The sequence below is a fragment of the Teleopsis dalmanni genome, chromosome X (assembly GCF_002237135.1).
Source record: "Teleopsis dalmanni isolate 2A chromosome X, ASM223713v2, whole genome shotgun sequence".
Taxonomy (NCBI): Eukaryota; Metazoa; Arthropoda; class Insecta; order Diptera; family Diopsidae; genus Teleopsis; species Teleopsis dalmanni.
Window position 1 is genome coordinate 26,704,464 of NC_051848.1, and position 20,200 is coordinate 26,724,663.

The 20,200-nt window shown below is 30.3% G+C and overlaps 1 long non-coding RNA gene across 4 annotated transcripts; it reads right to left on the bottom strand.

Moving 5' to 3' along the window:
* Positions 1 to 16,423: 16,423 nt before the first annotated feature.
* On the bottom strand, positions 16,424 to 19,732 carry LOC119687937. Of its 4 annotated transcripts, XR_005253287.1 has the most exons (11): positions 19,645 to 19,732; positions 18,608 to 19,151; positions 18,363 to 18,546; positions 18,117 to 18,301; positions 17,871 to 18,055; positions 17,626 to 17,810; positions 17,408 to 17,564; positions 17,164 to 17,347; positions 16,919 to 17,102; positions 16,674 to 16,857; positions 16,424 to 16,612 (listed from the first exon to the last, which is right to left on the bottom strand). It is a non-coding gene; the product is annotated as an uncharacterized LOC119687937 (long non-coding RNA). The 4 variants fall into 4 exon arrangements; XR_005253286.1 differs by lacking the exon at positions 19,645 to 19,732 and having other exon boundaries at positions 16,425 to 16,612; positions 18,608 to 19,189; XR_005253288.1 differs by lacking the exons at positions 17,871 to 18,055; positions 19,645 to 19,732 and having other exon boundaries at positions 16,425 to 16,612; positions 18,608 to 19,189.
* Between the last annotated feature and the right edge of the window lie 468 nt (positions 19,733 to 20,200).

Consider the following 20,200-nt stretch of genomic DNA (forward strand, 5'->3'; position numbering starts at 1 on the left):
CATTCCAACAGTAACAATTAACTTCAGCTATAGTTCGACTTATATATTTACACAAACAACAAATACGTTTCAACTAAAATTAGCCCTTTTAACTTTTTGATAGAATGACTAATGTCTAATTTCCGAAATGGAGTACTGGTGAGCCGAAGCACTACAGAAAGACAAAAAAATTCATTCAAATGCTTACAGAAGCAAAGAAGAGTGCGATGCGAGTAGACTGAAGAGACAGTAGGAACACAAAAGTTACCTTAACATAGTATAGCCTTATATACTTAATGCAATATACTTCTATTAATAAAAAAAGTATTCCGTTTACCTACAGATTAGTCTATATTTGACTTATCAAGTGTCTTAAGCAAGCTTATGTACTTCTTATATATACTTTTACTAACCAGCCTGAGTTTTAAAAATAGTTTTGAAATATACATATATAGCTCAATGTGATCTAACATTAAGATGGTGCTTCTTGAAAAAAATTCATATTACTATCATAAATTACTTTCTAAAATATACATAGTAGAAGTATGCTAACTAGCATCAATTTAAAAAAAAAGTTCTAAAATCTTTATTGCACATTATAGATGCAAAAAAAAATCTTTTAAAAGACAGCGATCTAATATTTAGATGGTATCTCTTGAAAAAAGTTCCAAATAAAGCTGTAGTTTATAAGCTTGTTCTAATTTAAAAGCACGGCAAGTGCTTTGGTTAGTGCTACTAAAAGTGACAAAAAACTTGGAACTTGAGAATTGAAAGCTTATGCAGCCTTGGTTACTTGTAAAAACAAAAAGCATCAATCATCACTTCTAATTTGACAGGCACGAGTTCGAAGCCTGGCACTTGCAGTCCAAACAAATTATATATGGACTATAAACTTCTTATAAAATTCGAATATTTCCTAAAACCACTGATGATGAGTACTCGGAAATACTCGAAACAGCGTTGTATGGTCAGCCAAATTTGAATAAATTACTTAATTTATGTTCTTGTCTTTTCTTTGCAATTTGAATCCGTCCATATCACATTTTCTAAAGTATCAACTTTTATAATTATACTTATTAGAAGTGCTTATGATATATACAGTGATACATAAACTCTATTGCTCTCTTGAAAGTATAAATAATAAGAAAAGTTTAGTTTTCTTATAATATTGTAAATTGAAGCCAGGTATATTTTCCCAGGAAGAAAATATATCTACTACAAATTGCTGCTGGAAGTATTAAAAAATAAGTTCAATAAAAGAACGTTACCACACAATTGTCAATCAAATACTCCTTATATATGTACTACCTGACTACCTGACTTCACAAAGGTAGTAATGCCAGAACATAATCTTTGTATATCTGGCAATTTTAAACAATAGCTATAAAATTTAAACTTCATTAGAAGTTTGGTAAACTTTTTGGAAATAATTGAAATAATATGCACCTTTTTACAAAATGGAAAAAATTTATTAAGATGTCGTCTACGATCCTCTTAACGATATGGCGAGTGTCTGGCCATGTCATTCAATAACCTTTCAAGCTTATCTGCTGTACATGTATAAGTTAATAAGCTTATGTTAAAGATACGGTAGCAGATAAGCTCCTGAGCGCCAACGGTGGCGTTCACATAGTTCCAGGAAATTGCAACCAGTATGTGCTTAGTCATTTAATGGATAGTAGATCCTACTAAGCTCCCGTTTTGTTTCTATACCTATCACGCGGAGTTCTATTCTCTTGAAGTATGAGTTAAGCCAAACATGGAACAAAACGTTACGATTAGAATGTCTCCAAGAGGTAATCGCGATATGCCTCGGTAGCCTGCAAATCGGATTTGGAGGTGAAAAATTCATGTTATCTTAGCAAAAATTCAAATATAGCTGAAAGCCTAAAAAAGCATTTAAAGAAGAAATAATATTATAATAATAATATTATAATATTATAATAATAATAATATATGCATATTTTCAAAAGCTTGATAAAATAAAGTATTTAAAAATGAAAATAATTGAGGTACTCGTATTGTTGGAAAATTATTTCGAAGTGAATAAGATTATAGTAAAAAGTAAATACCAACTAAAAATAAAAACCCTAAATATGTTTATTTCTATGTTGTGCTCAAAACTTTTCGTACACACTATGTACTTAAATGCAATATTTCAGTTATGCTGGTTATAGTGTTTCACAACTTTCAAAAATATTCAGAAATGAGATTTATTTTTCAAGTAAACTTGGACTCGTATATGTATGTATTACATAATTTTTATAAAATTCTCAAGAATTTGTCATATAAACATATATTTATCTCTATTTATATTTATTTTTTTAATAATAAAAATAATAATCTGCGACGAGGAATTTATAGAAATTAGAGTACACTAAGTAGGATATCTTAATTACTTCGTTAAAGTAAATAAATGAATGTGTTTGTCTTATATGTCGAAGAGCATTAACTAGTACTCACACATATTTACATATATATTATATATACGTGGGTATATACAGTTTTTTATAATAATTTATAATACTGCCACCGTAGTTACTTAAGCTGTGTTGTCTTTGTCCCCTTTTCAATGTCACAATTGCTGCCATTGTCATTATTATTATTATTATTGTTATTATAATGTTAAGTTAAATATTCTTCTAATCATAATTACGTTTATTTTTCTAAATTATAATGATGATGTGTTACACTTTAATGATAATGGCTTAAATGCGTATCGCATTATGACAAACCATAATTTTACGATCTAACTGAGAACCAGAAAAAACCCATAGAAAAAATGTATACATAATAAAACAGACACCAAACTAAGCCAATAAAGCAGTCCCAAAAAATGTGTGGTAATACGTTTTGAACATTTCATAGTTGCTACCAGAAAGTTGGTGCTTCTATTCGCTACAGTCATCAACAACTACAACAATTGCTGCTCATTGCTCTTAGGCAATAGGCCAAAAAGTGCCAATGACAAACAACATCGTTTACCCCGAGTGGATTGCTCGGCTCTTAGTAGCTGCTTTTTTTTTATGACTATTTCAAATTTTTATACATAATTCTTATTTTTTAATTTTCTAAAAATTTTACTATTTTCTTCTTTTTGGTTTTGGATTTGTGAGTAGTTCCATGCGGCTGACTTTTAAGATCTGCGATAATTTTTGACTGCTGCGCTTCTTATCCGAATCTTCAAAATCTTCAAAAGGCATATTTTATGCGTCGAGTTTAATTACTTGAGTTTTCCTTTAAACAAATATAAAAATTAAATAAAAGATGTAATAAAATAATTTTTATTTATTTTCTTAAAATGTTTGGCACACAATGGGACATATTTACCATGCAAGTGCAGTACAGGCCATCTTCAAGTAATGCACTTTATGACTATATACCATAGTTTTTTGAAAACCAGCATGTACTACATAACTAAAATTTATTTTATTCTTGGTTTAGTGAAGCGATACAAGGTTCAAAAAGGACGACATTTCACCAATGTCCGAAAAAACATAGAATCTATTTAATTTCATAAATTTACACAATAGATCTTAAAGAAGTATTTGATTACTTTTACAAAATGAAAATATGTATTTATATTACGCATTTAGTACATCCAAAAAACTAACTGAATTAACTGTATCAATGGATTCGAATTCAAAAGACATAGTTGCTAATACAGAATAAATCAACAGAAGAGTATCAAACAAGGCGACGCCTTGTATAATCTAGTGTTCCAACCGATTACACAAAACTACAATTTCTGCAAGTCCAAGAATCTCTACGTTTATGGTACGCTAATGACATAACTATAGTAAATAAAAGCACTCATAGCTTTTAATGTGGCAATCGTATTTAAAGCAAAAGAATGAAAATTTTTCAATAACTTGCAATTTGGGCGATATCTATATAAATTTAAGAGAACTCAATATTTCAAATATTTGCTAATCTCTTTCTTTACTAATAGCTTTTACCGCTATGCATTACTGAACAAATCAAAGCTTCAAACAATTAAATATAGCCTTGAGTATACATATTGAATATAAATATTCTCACATAAAGCTCTTGAGATCCAGAATCCGTACTGAAGCAACAAAACCACAAATATGCCGAATCAGACTTCATCCTGTTTTGACTTATGTAAATGAAGTATATGATTAAAACATAGTGAATTTATCATTAAAACAATGTAGGGAAAATATATATGATGGGTCATTCCATATCCTATAAGTATGAACTTAAGGAAATATATATTTGACGATTTATATTATTGTTTAATAAAATGCTAAATCAGAAATTTTTTATTAAATACAAAATTAGGTAAAGAGAATCCTGTTAACGATGTTGATTGATAACGATACTATATCATCACCTTGAGATTTCGAAGAATTCAAACGCTTTCAGGGAAGTCCAGAAGCTGTTGAAGCCCTTAAATGACCACTACTAAAAACAACACATGAAAGTTCAAATGATATGTACCTGTTAAGAGATCGATTTCTAAGAAAATAGAAAATATTATTTGGCTTATGTGAAATAATTTTAGTCGTTGTTAGAAACATCCTATTGTATAGACATGGCACATTGAGACTTCCTTTTATTTTCCAAACACCCAAAGTACAACAGATTTCAACGCTAAATGAGATAAAAAAACGAAATGTAAAACAAACTTAAAAGTATACCTTAACTGTAACTAGAAACCATGGTACCATAAATCCATAATATCAAAAGAGGATACAAATTAAAAAGGATATGATTTTTTTTTAAAAAATTAAAAAACTTCCGTCACTTTTTGATCGCACTTTGTATTCGCAATCCATTATAAAAAGTGATATAGATCAAGACAATGTGTTTACTTCTTCAATATCAGCAGAATTGGATGCTTTTAGTCCACTTTTCCACTAGGTGGATTGATAAATACCTGCATTTTTTTCATTTTATAAAAAATCAACAAAAAATCACTATTTCAAATATTTCGGGAAAGCTAACAAAAGGTCTGATGAAGTCAAAACTTTTACAGCTGTCGTTTAAAACTTGCCAGATATACAAAATATAGTTAATTTTATTCTAATATTGCCACCTATTGAGTAGACAGGTATTTATTAATCCACCTACTATAACTCAACATATATATTTTGTGAATTTAATATTATATTATATATCTTCGACCTTCGAAAATCTTCATTTGTAAAAACAAATAAATCAGTTTAGAGAAAAAATGTTAAAAATATTAATTACTTGTGCTCTCGAATAAGTTTTGTCAATGTATTAGAACTATTTCTAATCCCTTATTATTTATTCTGCAATAGATTTTAATAAAAAGATTTAGTTTGTAATTGCTTCAATTTCTAAGAAAATTCTTGTTTAGCCAGTTTTAGAAAAAGGTGGACTAACTGTTAGATTGTAATGTAGTTATTTACATTACATTACATTACTGATGGATTACATGGAAGATAGCTGTACATTACACCACAGATTGCTCTTTTACATCACTAGTAAATATTATTAGCTTGTAATTTAATTAGAAATGTGAACTAATCTCTTAAGTTAAAATTGATAGTCGTTTATTACACAGCCATGAGCAATATAGTTAACGTCATGTGCAATGGCTCATAACATTGACATTATAATTTACAGATAATGCACACTATACTATACTATAATTATTAGTGCTTTTTTTATATATTTTAGTGCTAGTATTAACTAGAAACTAGAATGAAACTTTAGCGACACTAAAGAAACTTTTCCATCATGAAAAAATAAGTGACTGCAAATTTATGGTTTATAGTTTTAGGACAATGAGTGTAAAAAAGATCTTAAAAATAACAGGAATATGAATACTCCTTTTACATACATATGTAAACGTGTATATAAATTATTAAACTGTTATAATTCTTATAATAATTAATTTAGTGCAAGACTGCACTAAACTTTCACGAAATATATTTTTTAATGTATCCTCCCGCTGCACTTAATACAACCCTCATTCGCTACAGGTCCTATTTTAAGCAGTGTAACCATAGTGAACTGGTAGGAATAAGTTAGTTTGTAAACCTCCTCCCACCACACTTGGTACAACTCTGACTTGTCCTATTCTAAGCAGTGTTACCACAGTGAACTGGTAGGATATAAGTTAGTTTGTAAACCTCCTCCCACCACACTTAGCACAACCCTGACTTGCTACAAGTCCTATTCTAAGCAGTGTTACCACAGTGAACTGGTAGGATATAAGTTAGTTTGTAAACCTCCTCCCACCACACTTGGTACAACCCTGACTTGCTACAGGTCCTATTCTAAGCAGTGTTACCACAGTGAACTGGTAGGATATAAGTTAGTTTGTAAACCTCCTCCCACCACACTTGATACAACCCTGACTTGCTACAGGTCCTATTCTAAGCAGTGTTACCACAGTGAACTGGTAGGATATAAGTTAGTTTGTAAACCTCCTCCCACCACACTTGATACAACCCTGACTTGCTACAGGTCCTATTCTAAGCAGTGTTACCACAGTGAACTGGTAGGATATAAGTTAGTTTGTAAACCTCCTCCCACCACACTTGATACAACCCTGACTTGCTACAGGTCCTATTCTAAGCAGTGTTACCACAGTGAACTGGTAGGATATAAGTTAGTTTGTAAACCTCCTCCCACCACATTTGGTACAACCCTGACTTTCTACAGGTCCTATTCTAAGCAGTGTTACCACAGTGAACTGGTGGGATATAAGTTAGTTTGTAAACCTCCTCGCACCACACTTTGTACAACCATGACTTGCTACAGTCAGGACATTTTAAACAGTGTTACTACAGTGAACTGGTAGGAATAAGTTAGTTTGTGAACCTCCTCCCACCACACTTGATACAACCCTGACTTGCTACAGTCAGGACATTTTAAACAGTGTTACTACAGTGGACTGGTAGGATATAAGTTAGTTTATAAACTAATTACATTATTCTATTCCACTACTAAGAATTTCAGAAAACTTACTATAATAGCTGTCATATAACATCACATAAAATATTCTAAATTCTTACAAAATTGATGACGCTTTTCAAATCATAACATCGCTTAAACAATTCTAAAGATGCTAATATAATATTACCAAATTAATAAACTATTCACAAAATAATTGCACTTAAAACATCCGCTCTTGTTCTCTGCAATAATGATTATTATCAGCTTTAAAGCAAACCAATTTTTTCACAACAGTTGTGCTTTGGTATTAGCACGTAATTTAATTTTTCTGCAACATTTTCGTTTACAATCGGGTATCTGCGAGATATTTTTGTACCCATTTTCAGATAAAAGTTAACAAAAGAAAAGTTCAATGTAAGCGTAATAAAAAAACAAAAAAAAGATCAGAAAAGAGAAAGAAAAAAATTATAAACAAAATCTAAACCAAAACGAAATGCAATGAGGGGCTTACATGAAACGGTTCCGAAGGAAGATCTACTTCAGTTTGGTAAAGTAAAAGACGGTAAAGTCTTACGATCTGATTTTCTGCTCCGTTGAATTTTATACTTTGTGTTTCATCAAGCGGATGAAACATTTCTAGAATGAATTACGGCACGTAAAGTAACATTTGTAACGTCACGTTAGCCATACTTATAGGCCAAGAATCGCGGTAACTATGAATGAAAGCAGAAGACACAATCAGCCAGTCAATTTTTGCCGATACTGTACTATTGCTTAAGCGCGACTAGTAATTAGAAAAAAATAAAAAAACAAAAGAGTTGTATAAAACAACAACAATCCAACAAAAAATAATAATGAACAAAAAATTGTTTGGAGAAACAGGAGGAAAACACAAGTTTGCGTTATTTGTAATGACCGCGTTGCGCATCAGGTGCTTTACTGTCTCAGAACGTCTCGTTCCGCTGCGGTATAATTTGATGTGCAAACGTAGCATTACTAGCAACGGCAACGGCAACGGCAATGGCAGCGGCAATGGCTGCGGCAGCCTCCACGTAAGATTTTCTCTACCCACAGCGATAACAGCAGCAGTGGCTACGGAAGATGAATTTCCTACTAAAGTGAAATACCCGCAGCTAGGCAAGCTGTGCTAACGCACCTAATGGTGCTACGGTTGCTTTTTATCGAACTCAACTGAGCATAGCCCCGATCGTTACAAGAATTTGATTACAATTGGTATCTGATAATTATTCATGTTAACGTAATGTGCGACATTAAAATTAGTAGGGAACTAATTTCTTGCTTTCAAAAAGGAAAATCTACCAAACATACCTATACATATTGTATATTTTATACATATGTATATAAGCACCAAATCATCAAATGTATCATTTTTTCGAATGTGCTCTGACAATTGGGGAGAACTATTAAACTAACATATGCAGTTCACTATACTATCAGTGGTGTACTTCTTAATAGAACATATGAAGAATTACGCCAGCCTGTCGTATGGACAGCTTTGCATTGCTTTTGTTTACAATAAATCATACATGAAGTGTAAAAAAGTATAATAAACTCGTAAGAATGATAACATTGAGGCTTGAAAGTACTTCGATATTTCCACTCTTTTAAAGTGTATAATCTATTGGTCAACTTAATGGAAAAGATGAATTCAGTAGTGCTGTTCATATTATTCGGATATTTAAAAAACCAGAGTTATTCGATTATTCGATTGATCAGATAAAAACGAAATCTTCGGAGTTAAGAACAAAATAGGATTTTTTGTAAGTCTGGAATCTTTGAATCTCTAGATTTGCGATTATTATTCGCAGTGAAAATATTTGAAAACTTCGTGAGCAATAATTAAAGGAAGAACACCAAATGCAATTGTTTTTTGGGATGATTGAATTTGTTGTTGTTTGTACGATTTTATCTGTAATGTTTATTCTATTAGATATTGGCATATGACATATTTATTATATGCCATAGATATTGATTATTTACTTTTAATTTCCTCTTAGACTAATAATACGGTATACATATTACTGCATACCTAGAACCATGACTTCGACATTAATGGCATTGGTCAGATGATTGAATTTTCACAAACTGTAACTAATTTCAATTATGTATAATTAAACCTCTATATTTCATGTCAGCTTTTGCCTATTGAAATCACTTATCCCTTTTAAAACTAAATATTTCCGAATTATTAAGAACTTTCTGCTCTAAAGCACCTAGTAAAGTATATCGAAGCTAAGGAAACTACTATGCATATTTTTTGTGACTGTCCAGCTTTAATAACGCACAGAAGAAACGTATTTCATATGGAAATTCTCTCACCATAACAGACTAAAAGCTCTTTTTTAGATTTAGCTCTGGACTTTGTACACAAAGCTTTAAAAGGCTTTGTGTAATCAACAGTAAAATTGGTGCAATAGGACTCTTTTGGCCGCAGTACCAGCTGTTGGACAATTTCACGTCAAAAGAATTTTATTTTTATTTATTATTGAAGTACCTAAACCATATACGTTAAATAAAGAAATGTTTTCTAAAAAACATGGATATTTTCTAACTTGATAGTCATGTATATTTCAATGTCCATTTAAATATAATCTAATGGACTTTGTGTGAACTCCCACAAGTTACCCAACCGGTTTGTGATTCCTGATAGGTAATTGGATTCAACGTTCTGATATAGATTTTTTTCAGTTATGGAGTTACTTTTTTTTTATTTTTTTTTTTTTTTTGTTTTTTGAACTTTCAGTCATAACCCTCTCCCAACTTAGTATGGATACCCTTGTACAATAATTCAATCAATTTCCAAGTATTTATATTTTATTCCATATTAAAATTTTGGAAAGCCATTAACTATTAAAATTTAAAATATATTGTGTTTTAGAGGGTTTTTCAAAACATTTTAAAAATTTTCTTTTTATATTTAATATTTTTTATTAAAAATAATATAAATATTATTGAATAATATAAATATTATTTCATACTTATATTATTTTAATATTATTTGTGCATAATAAGTTTAGCGCGGTCCATACGGTTGCAAATTAAGTCTATGTGCTCAGCCTTTATCCGTCTCACTACGTCTGAAAGAAATTTTTTTTATTTCATTTTATTTATTTTTTTTATAATAATATTTTTTTTATTAGCTCAGTAGCTAATTGGTTTGTAGAGTTTTCTCTCGACAAACAAATCCGTCGTTCTAAAGGTTACTCATCCTATCTGTATGGTGTAGAAGCATGATAGAATGATGAAGCAGCACTGGGAGTTTTCGAGAGAATAGTTATTTGTAACATCTTTGAGTTTTCGAGAGAATAGTTATTTGTAACATCTTTGGTCCCCCAAAATTTGGCGACGACTACCGCAACCGAATAAACCGCGAGTTGTACGAGCTTTATCACGACATTTATCTAATTCAGCGTATTGGCCTCCAGTAGCTTCAATAGCTTGGTCATGTTGGGATAATGGTTGAAGATGCCCAAGGAAAAATTGTATACTTTAAATACAATGGTTGGAGCAAGAAAAACGTGAACGTAGACCATAGCTCCGGCGAAGTGATTAAATTGAAAAATCATTAACCGTACTTGATGTATAAGACTGAAGAAGGCACTCACACAGCAGAGACACCTGGAGAGACATGCTGCGTATAAAGGGTTGTTATGGCCATATAAGTAAGTAAGTAAGTTTATTTTTCAATAAATAACTAGAAATTATAACCATAATTCTATTAAGAAAGATGAATTGTTTCCCATACGCAGATAAGTAGGAATCAAAAATATTTTATTGTACGAGGACTTTCAGTTCCTATTTTTGTTAAACGTATTAAATGTAAATATTAATTTATTACATTTTTTTATATCAACTCTTACAATTGAACAAATATCGGATACTAATCACAGCATATATTTTGATTCTACCAATTGCAAATTCTTGCATGCCACCTATAAAGTAAAGTGCTTCAAATTTCATGCTGTCTTTTATTTTCCAATTTGACATCAATTATTTCAAACATACTTACCAACATCTGTTAATAAAGATATCAGCAGATAATTCAACTATAAAACATATAAAACACCATAGATACACTGCCAAGAATGGCAAGCAAAAATGTTATAGCAACAATTAGAATAACACCGCAGCTGCAAGCTATGAATTTCTACTATTATCGCAAGAGAAGAAACTGTTACAAATCCGGAAATAGGGTACGGAGTGGCTGCTTCAGAAGTATCTGCAAACATCACCGCTTTATTGATTATGATCATTATTTTTGATACTGCAAGTGCATCGCAAGACGTTGTAAAATTTTATAATGACTGTAATCGTCATGCTTGTTACTCATGCGCCGTACAGTACTGAAAACGTACGGCAAGCTAGTCAACTTCGATTGCTTTGAGTATTAAATAATTAAATATTAAAATGGTGTAAATAGTACAATAAAGCAAAAGAAACAGAAATTAAAATTAAAAAAAAATTTTAAATTTAAAGTAAAGAAAAAAATTTTAATAGATTTATTTTGTGGCATAATTGAGGCTATTGATACAAAATTTACAAATCGCTGAGTAATTATAACACATTTACTCATAGCAATCAACAAATTTGTGCATTTTGCTACATACACCTATTTTCAATTTACTGATCTCATAGGGGCTTTGATTTCTAATATAAAAAATATTTCAGATATTAAAGTTCAGTGCTCTTCTAAGCCCCACACAACAACGGCAGGATTTTCGCTTTGTTGCGTTTCTTAGAAGCTTAAATTATACTTTAAAAGAATAGTATCGAACCTTTGGATTTGAAGAGCTCTTTCAGAGAAAAGGAAAAAGAAATATTGTAATAATATTTAATTAAATAAAAGTTGGCGCGCGCAAACCTGGTGTAATAACTGAAATCATTTCATAAAACACTAATCACTCACTTACCTCTCTATTTGCCGTACTACGAATTCTGTGCCGCTTGCCAATCAGTTAAGTGAATTCAACTCGAACAACTTCGGCTCGAAGGTAAGTAAAATTGGCTCATAACGACAGTTACATACCCTTCATCCAAACATACTCATATTATGTTAATCATTTTATTTTCTTTTTACAAATACTCATTTAAATTATAGAACATATAGAAATATAGAAATTATTTTTTTAGATACAAGACACAAAAATGAACGGCTATGCAGCTCCGAAACGAAAAGATTTTTGTCGGTAGATTACAGCCGGAATCTTAACCAAGCAATGTTACTAATCTATCTTGCCAATTTATATACCCAATAGAAGTGTTAACCCTAATGGTATACGCTTTAAAGAATTTTATCAGGTATATTGATAAAACAAACTAATACCGGTCAAATCTTTATTACAGTGGTTAATGTTATCGTACTTGTTTTGGTGAAATAAACAATAGGCCTATTCTTTTGCAAGCATATTGCAAAAAAACAACCGCTTATTTTAAAAGTAACATATGAAACAACAACACTTATAGCTTATTTAGTGCAACTTCTTTAAAATCACTTTATTTTTATTAATAAAATGCACATATCGCAAGATTTGAACGACTTTCTTTGAGACCCCCGCGCCACATCCTTTTTACATAAGATCAATATAAGGTATATTCTTCAGACAAAAGTGCTTCAATAGAGCACAAAAATAAGCCCACTTTTCTAAAATCGCTTAACGAATAAGCAAGCAGCATTACAATGGTACCAAATCGTAAAACTGTTCTGGTATTGTAAATGATTTTTGGAAGAAAATGAAAAACTCGCGGTGGATGAAAGATGATTTTGTTAATTATTTTTAACTATTCCGAGTGTTAATGAGTAAATTGGAATATTTTAAAAAGTAATTTTTTTAATTAAATTTATGAAGATGACTGACAGGTTAGTAATTGTATGAAGAAGTCATTTGTTAAATATTTATTAAGGAATTTTTAATTTCTATATTATATTCTTTAAAAAATTCAATATATAAATACATAACAGAATCGTTATAATAAAAACAGAAAACTATAAGATAAGTACAAAAAAAATAAAACTGTGTTAATATTGCTTATTTAACATGAACTAAAAATATTTGAAGCTTAAACGAATTTATTGACCACCTCGTATTACCTTCTGAAGAGCTAGAGCTATTAAAAATTGCAAATATTTAGTCAATGTGTTGCTCTCTTTCTGTACTCCATATTTCACAATTTTTCTCCGTTATTATAGATTAAGCCTAAAAAAATATATAAATATATAAAATGCGCACCACTAACTTTTTTATGTCATTCATTTTATATATATTTACATCAAATTTTTTTTTAAATGATCTGTAGATATTTTTGTATTTACATAGCAATCACAAATTAGTTTAAACCCTTTTTTTCATATATTTAGTGATTTAGGCAGTGATGCGAAATTTATTTTTAAGCAACCAGAAGTTGTTCTATTAAAGCATTCATGTCAAAAGAACACAACTATATTTTTGTTTTTAAATTTTTTTTTTATGCTATTTTCGTATGAATTTTTTAGTGTATAAGAAAATTTAAAAGAAGTTTTGAAGAATTTTTTTAAAGAAAGGCCCAAAAGATATGAAAAATGGTTATTTTTAACAGCCTATTTTTTATAGCCCATTTTTAGCAGCCTATTTTTAATAACCTATCTCTGAAGCCTTAAAAACTAGTTCAAAATTTTTTTAAAATATAAGTTTCTCGTTTCAAAATTATATATAATCGGTATATATTATAATATTAGGAAATGAATAAAAAATTGTAATGTTTGCTGTTATAAGGTGGAACAGTTGTTGTATAGTTAGATATAGTATAATCTAAGTTCACTACTTGCAAGGGCATTACCAAGCGCCTTGAGATCAATTTTGCTTCAAAACTTTTTCCGCTTCTTTTTTATTTCCACAAAAAGGTACTAGATAATGATATCACCAAACTGATCAGTTAAAAAAATTTTTTTTAACATGAAACTGAGGGCCACCCTAATATATAATGCATATATTGATTTTTAAAGCTAGTACGGTACTTTAAAATATTATAAATCTATTATATATTTAATATTCAAAAATTTTAATAATATCAAATTAGTTGATGTGCCAACCTCATGTCGAAATTAGAAGTTTATGTGAAGAAGAGCTGTAAGGTGCAAACTAAATTAAATTGCGTTATTTGTACTTAGCTGTGTTCTATTTCGATTATGAACATTCGCATTTGTGTTGGACTTTAACACTATCTAAACTAAACGCTTCCGTTCACTAACCTCGGAATAGGTTTACTGTATTCTTAGGCATGTTATCATTGTCTTATATTCCCTTACGGAGCAACACCCCAGGCATAGCACATTAAAGCGAGCTAAGCAAATTTAACCGCACTTAGAGCATTTAAAACTATTCATATACTCAAGCCCAAAAGACCCAATTACGTTAACGTTAAGCAAAAATTGAAAGAATTATTAAACAGATATTTATGAGATTTTGTTCTGCTTGGCAGAAGGCAGTTGAGATACATAAGCATAAATTATACATATTTAAAATAACAACTTCTTCTAATATTAATGTGTGCAAATGCTGTAAAATTATGAGGATCGTCACTATCTACCACTCCACTGCCGCTTGGTGTATGAACAACGGCAATTTGCAATAGACATAAACAGGAAAATTGTTGCTTATTATAAGCAAAAAATCAACAACAATTTCATGCACATCAAAGTCAATAATTGTTCATAATTAATATTTGTTTTGAGATGCATTAAACAATTATGTTTTCTCTAAGTCTAAACTAAAATTAATAAATATCCTTCCTTATATTAGTTCAACTTTCCTTCTGTGCAAGCGTGACTTATCTGCTAAATCTAAACTAATTTTCGCTACTCATAAAGCGAGATTTTGAGAAATTATTTTCAATACTAATTTTAAGTAAAAACTTTTTAAAAACTTTTTAGGTTATGACAAATATAACTGAAGAGAAACATATAAATATAACAACAATTAATAATAGCTCGTAAGTATTAGATTTATTTACATAATAGGTGTAGTAAAAGAAATCCATTATTTTTGCCTAAAATTGAATGCTTATTTAACATAGTATATGCCTCTCTCATAGAAGTCCTCTCTCCTACTGGTAAAATATTGAGACAATCGACAATCTCTTGAACCGAATTTTACACCAGGAAAATCATCTGTCCTTCGCCATGGACAGGAATAGATGGTAACCACTTGGTGCCAGGTCTGAACTATAAAGTGGATGTATAAAAACTTTCCAACCAAGCTTCCAGAGTCTTTCGCAAATCATTATGAATGAGCAACACAATTCCGCTCCTATCACCCAAAGCTAGCCGTTTCTGAGCGATTGCTTTCTTGCAATACTGTCCAATTGTTAACAGTACAGTTCTGAGTTAAGAGTTTTCCCCGCTTATATGTTAGTAGATGATTTCCTGTCAACCCCACTAAACACGAAGCAAAATCTTCCTGACTATCAATCCTGTTGTAAGTGATTCACTTTTCATCAGCTGTCACCAATCACTTCTGAAATGGGGCGATTTTATACAATTCACCAGGGATTCGTAGATGAAAATTCGGTCCATAAGATTTATTTTGATTTAACTCATCCATACATCGAGCTTCTTTTTTGTATTCAGCCAATTTTTTGTGCAATTTTTAGCTCTTGGGCAATGAGCAATCGAGTCAGTACTTATATGACACGACCTGCTATTGTCATGTAATTGACTGACTTGACAATTTCCATGATTTTATCGAAATATTTGAAATATTGGCCTTTCAGTGCATAGTGCATCTTTGACATCGAAATTACTGGGAAAGAATTGACAAATGATTGGTTGTTACAGTATCAGTATTATGTTTATAGACCTGTAATATTAATGGGTCGTACTTAGTCAAAAAAAGTCGAAATGCTATAATTAATGGGTCCGAGATCAGAACCCTAAACAATGATTATTTTTCCATGTGTGGATGAATATGCCCTGTGTGACCTTTGGTTTTAACAAGACTATACTGCATATTATATTGTCAGTGAAATTATTGAGTTATTTAAACAAAAGATTAATATTATGTCCAAAAATGTAGCTGTGGCGTATGGTTTACAACCAATAGAACAATTTTAATTCAAATCGAAGCTCCACAATATAGTTGCTAAGATATTGCATATGTGATAATTAGCCAAAAAAATTTAACATTTACACAATATATTGATGAAAAGTATTTTTGCTATTCATGAGATTATCACTGTAAATAAACGAAATAATTTTACCTTATTTTCTGTACAAACTATAATACTAATGAATACATCATACTTCATTTGGTACTCAAATATTTCTTGAACTTTTCTTTTATAAATTTTTTTAATGCGATTATATATAACCATTGAAAAATTTTTTTAATAATCGTATAAATTAATCAGCAAAAATGGTTATTTTTTCATTGACAAAACACGAGCATAGTACTTTTCCCACATTTTACATAATAAGTCGATCGACACTGAAGTAATCGATGAATCAAAGAGAGAATTCTTCAGTATGAACTATTACAAACTTTTATTGTTGTTGTAAATATTGATATCAATAGTTTCAGAATAATATATAACAAATATAAAAGTTTCCTTAAAATCTTAATTGTAGAAATATTTGGTTAATTGAATAGGCATCCCACTAAGTCCGTTCGGTCAAATATTACATGTATAAAGCAGTTCTCTGTCCTGGGCTCTGTTTCAGCTGTGCAGCGTTTGGTAAAAGGACCTAGTAGCAGTATTAAAATGAAATTATTCTTTATACATCTTATTAAAAAAAAAATATTTACCGTCATATTAATAGTTCAATAAGTCAGAGAAATGAACTGTAAGCATCAGGTTAATTGAATAGGCATCCCACTAAGTCCGATTGGTCAAATATTACACGTATAAAGTAGTTCTCTGTTCTGTGCTGGTTTATGATAATTTTCCAAAAGTATGTCGTTTCAGCTGTACAGGTTTTGGGAATAGAACCTGACAAATGTATTAAAAATAAATTATTCTTTATATATCTTATTTAAGAAAAAATATTTACCATTATAGTAATAGTTCTATAAGTCAGAGAAATGCACTGTAAGCATCTGGTTAAATGAATAAGCATCCCACTAAGTCCGTTCGGTCAAATATTACATGTATAAAGCAGTTCTCTGTTCTGTGTTGGTTTAAGATAATTTTCCGAAAGTACGTTGCTTCAGCTGTGCAGTGTTTGGGAACAGGACCTGATAGCGGTATTAAAATGAAATTATTCTTTATATATCTTATTTAAGAAGAAATATTTACCATTATAGTAATAGTTCTATAAGTCAGAGAAATGAACTGTAAGCATCAGGTTAATTGAATAGGCATCCCACTAAGTCCGTTCGGTCAAATATTACATTTATAAAGCAGTTCTCTGTTCTGTGCTGGTTTATGATAATTTTCCAAAAGTATGTCATTTCAGCTGTGCAGGTTTTGGGAATAGAACCTGACAAATGTATTAAAAATAAATTATTCTTTATATATCTTATTTAAGATAAATATTTACCGTCATAATAATAGTTCTATAAGTCAGAGAAATGAACTGTAAGCATCAGGTTAATTGAATAGGCATCCCACAAAGTCCGTTCGGTCAAATATTACATGTATAAAGCAGTTCTCTGTCCTGGGCTCTGTTTCAGCTGTGCAGCGTTTGGTAAAAGGACCTAGTAGCAGTATTAAAATGAAATTATTCTTTATACATCTTAGTAAAAAAAAAATATTTACCGTCATATTAATAGTTCTATAAGTCAGAGAAATGAACTGTAAGCAACTGGTTAATTGAATAAGCATCCCACTAAGTCCGTTCGGTCAAATATTACATGTATAAAGTAGTTCTCTGTTCTGGGCTGGTTTAAGATAATTTTTCCGGAAGTACGTTGCTTCAGCTGTGCAGTGTTTGGTAATATAACCTGACAACGGTATTAAAATGAAATTATTCTTTATACATCTTATTAAAAAAAAATATTTACCGTCATATTAATAGTTCTATAAGTCAGAGAAATGAACTGTAAGCAACTGGTTAATTGAATAAGCATCCCACTAAGTCCGTTCGGTCAAATATTACATGTATAAAGTAGTTCTCTGTTCTGGGCTGGTTTAAGATAATTTTTCTGAAAGTACGTTGCTTCAGCTGTGCAGTGTTTGGTAATATAACCTGACAACGGTATTAAAATGAAATTATTCTTTATACATCTTATTAAAAAAAAAATATTTACCGTCATATTAATAGTTCTATAAGTCAGAGAAATGAACTGTAAGCATCAGGTTAATTGAATAGGTATCCCACTAAGTCCGTTCGGTCAAAAGTTACATGTATAAAGTAGTTCTCTGTTCTGGGCTGGTTTAAGATAATTTTTCTGAAAGTACGTTGCTTCAGCTATGCAGTGTTTGGTAATAGAACCTGACAGCGGTATTAAAATGAAATTATTATTTATATAGCATATTTAAGAAAAAATATTTACCATTATAGTAATAGTTCTATAAGTCAGAGAAATGAACTGTAAGCATCTGGATAATTGAATAAGCATCCCACTAAGTCCGTTCGGTCAAATATTACATGTATAAAGTAGTTCTCTGTTCTGTGCTGGTTTATGATAATTTTCCGAAAATACGTTGCTTCAGCTGTGCAGTTTTTGGGAACAGGACCTGACAAATGTATTAAAAATAAATTATTCTTTATATATCTTATTTAAGAAGAAATATTTACTGTCATAGTAATAATTTTTCAAGTAAGAGGAAAGAGCTTTAAACATCACAGTCCTCTGAAAGTGATGCTTCTAGTGACTTTACTAAATCTCCAATGCGTTTCTTATAATTCTCCAGTTTTGTGGGGTTATAAATACTTTTTGTCGCCCATACAATTAACATATTTTCAATGTGCTTAAGCAATGTTACATTCTTACAATCAGTTAATAGCTTATCCAAAACATAATATACAATTATGTCAAAGGACCACATAATGCTAGTACTTGGCTCCTCAGCGCATTTCTGATACACACCATCCAATATTCGGAAGAGAACAATTTTTTGAGCAATTCTTTTAGTTTCTAAAACTTGTTTCGCCCAGCTTCTGGCTATCAGAAGTGAATACTCGCGATGCTCCAAGATGAACGTAACTGTCTTCCTTATACTACGATCGGATGAGTTTGCGATGTGTAAGACATGGATTATCATATCTTCTAAGAACTGATCATCTTCTGAATCACTATCCGGAACTTTGGTGATACGCTTAGGCATGGTGATTAGAAGAACTGAAATATACAGATTGCTTTTTAATTTAGAATGTGAAATGAATCATTGTAAAAATAAATTTATAATGAAAAGAAAAATTTGAATAGTTAAAAACATTTCATTTTAATATGACAAATTACACAGCATACTATGTTGGAAAAAAAATTGGTTTTTTTTTTTTTTGAAGTTTAGATAATGAAAATCATTTCAAAACATGGCTCTAAAGATATATATATATCATATCTATTGTTGTTATTGCTAAAACTATTAAACAGAGGTGTGCATTTTGAAGTTCATAAACTTTATAGAATCCAATGATTCTAAACTTTTTATTAATTATGTCTATGTCTCTTCTAGCACAGCATTTTCTTGATGTTTTTAAGTTTATATGAAGTTTGTGGTCGCGAAGAGGAGGACATTTATAGCAGGGTATGCTTAATAGAAGTAGTCTCTTTGAGTTTGCCTTACACCACTGTAAATCGAAAAAAGATTTTATTTTGCACTGATACAAACCTTTTCAACAAAATATTAACCATCTATTGGAACTTCTTCACAATTTTGTAGGTGTTTGAATTTAAAGTTTGAATTTAATATAGCTTAATGCCTTTATAAAAAAAGCATTTTGCTAAAAACAAAGAAAAAAAACAGGAAGAAAAATTTGAATATTTATAAAGATATCATTTAAATATAACAGATAATTTAACGCAACTATGTTAAAAAAAATTTTATTTTTATTTGAAGTTTGGATAATGAAAGTCATTTCAAAACATAGAGGGTCTAATACATATGTCACATCTAACAATATTATATTAGTATTACTCTAAATAATTATGTAAATATATTAGGAGGTTCTTTTCATATTATTATTATTATTATTATTTTAATTGAATTTTTGGCTGATCATACAGCTATTTCGAGTATTACCAAATATCCATCAACAGTGGTCTTAAAAATATTTCTTGTATTTAATTATTCGTAAATAATATTTTTAAACTGCAAATACCTGAAATCGAACTCGTGCCCTGCCAAATTTGAAGCTCAGAGTCAGCACACCTTAACCAACTGACCC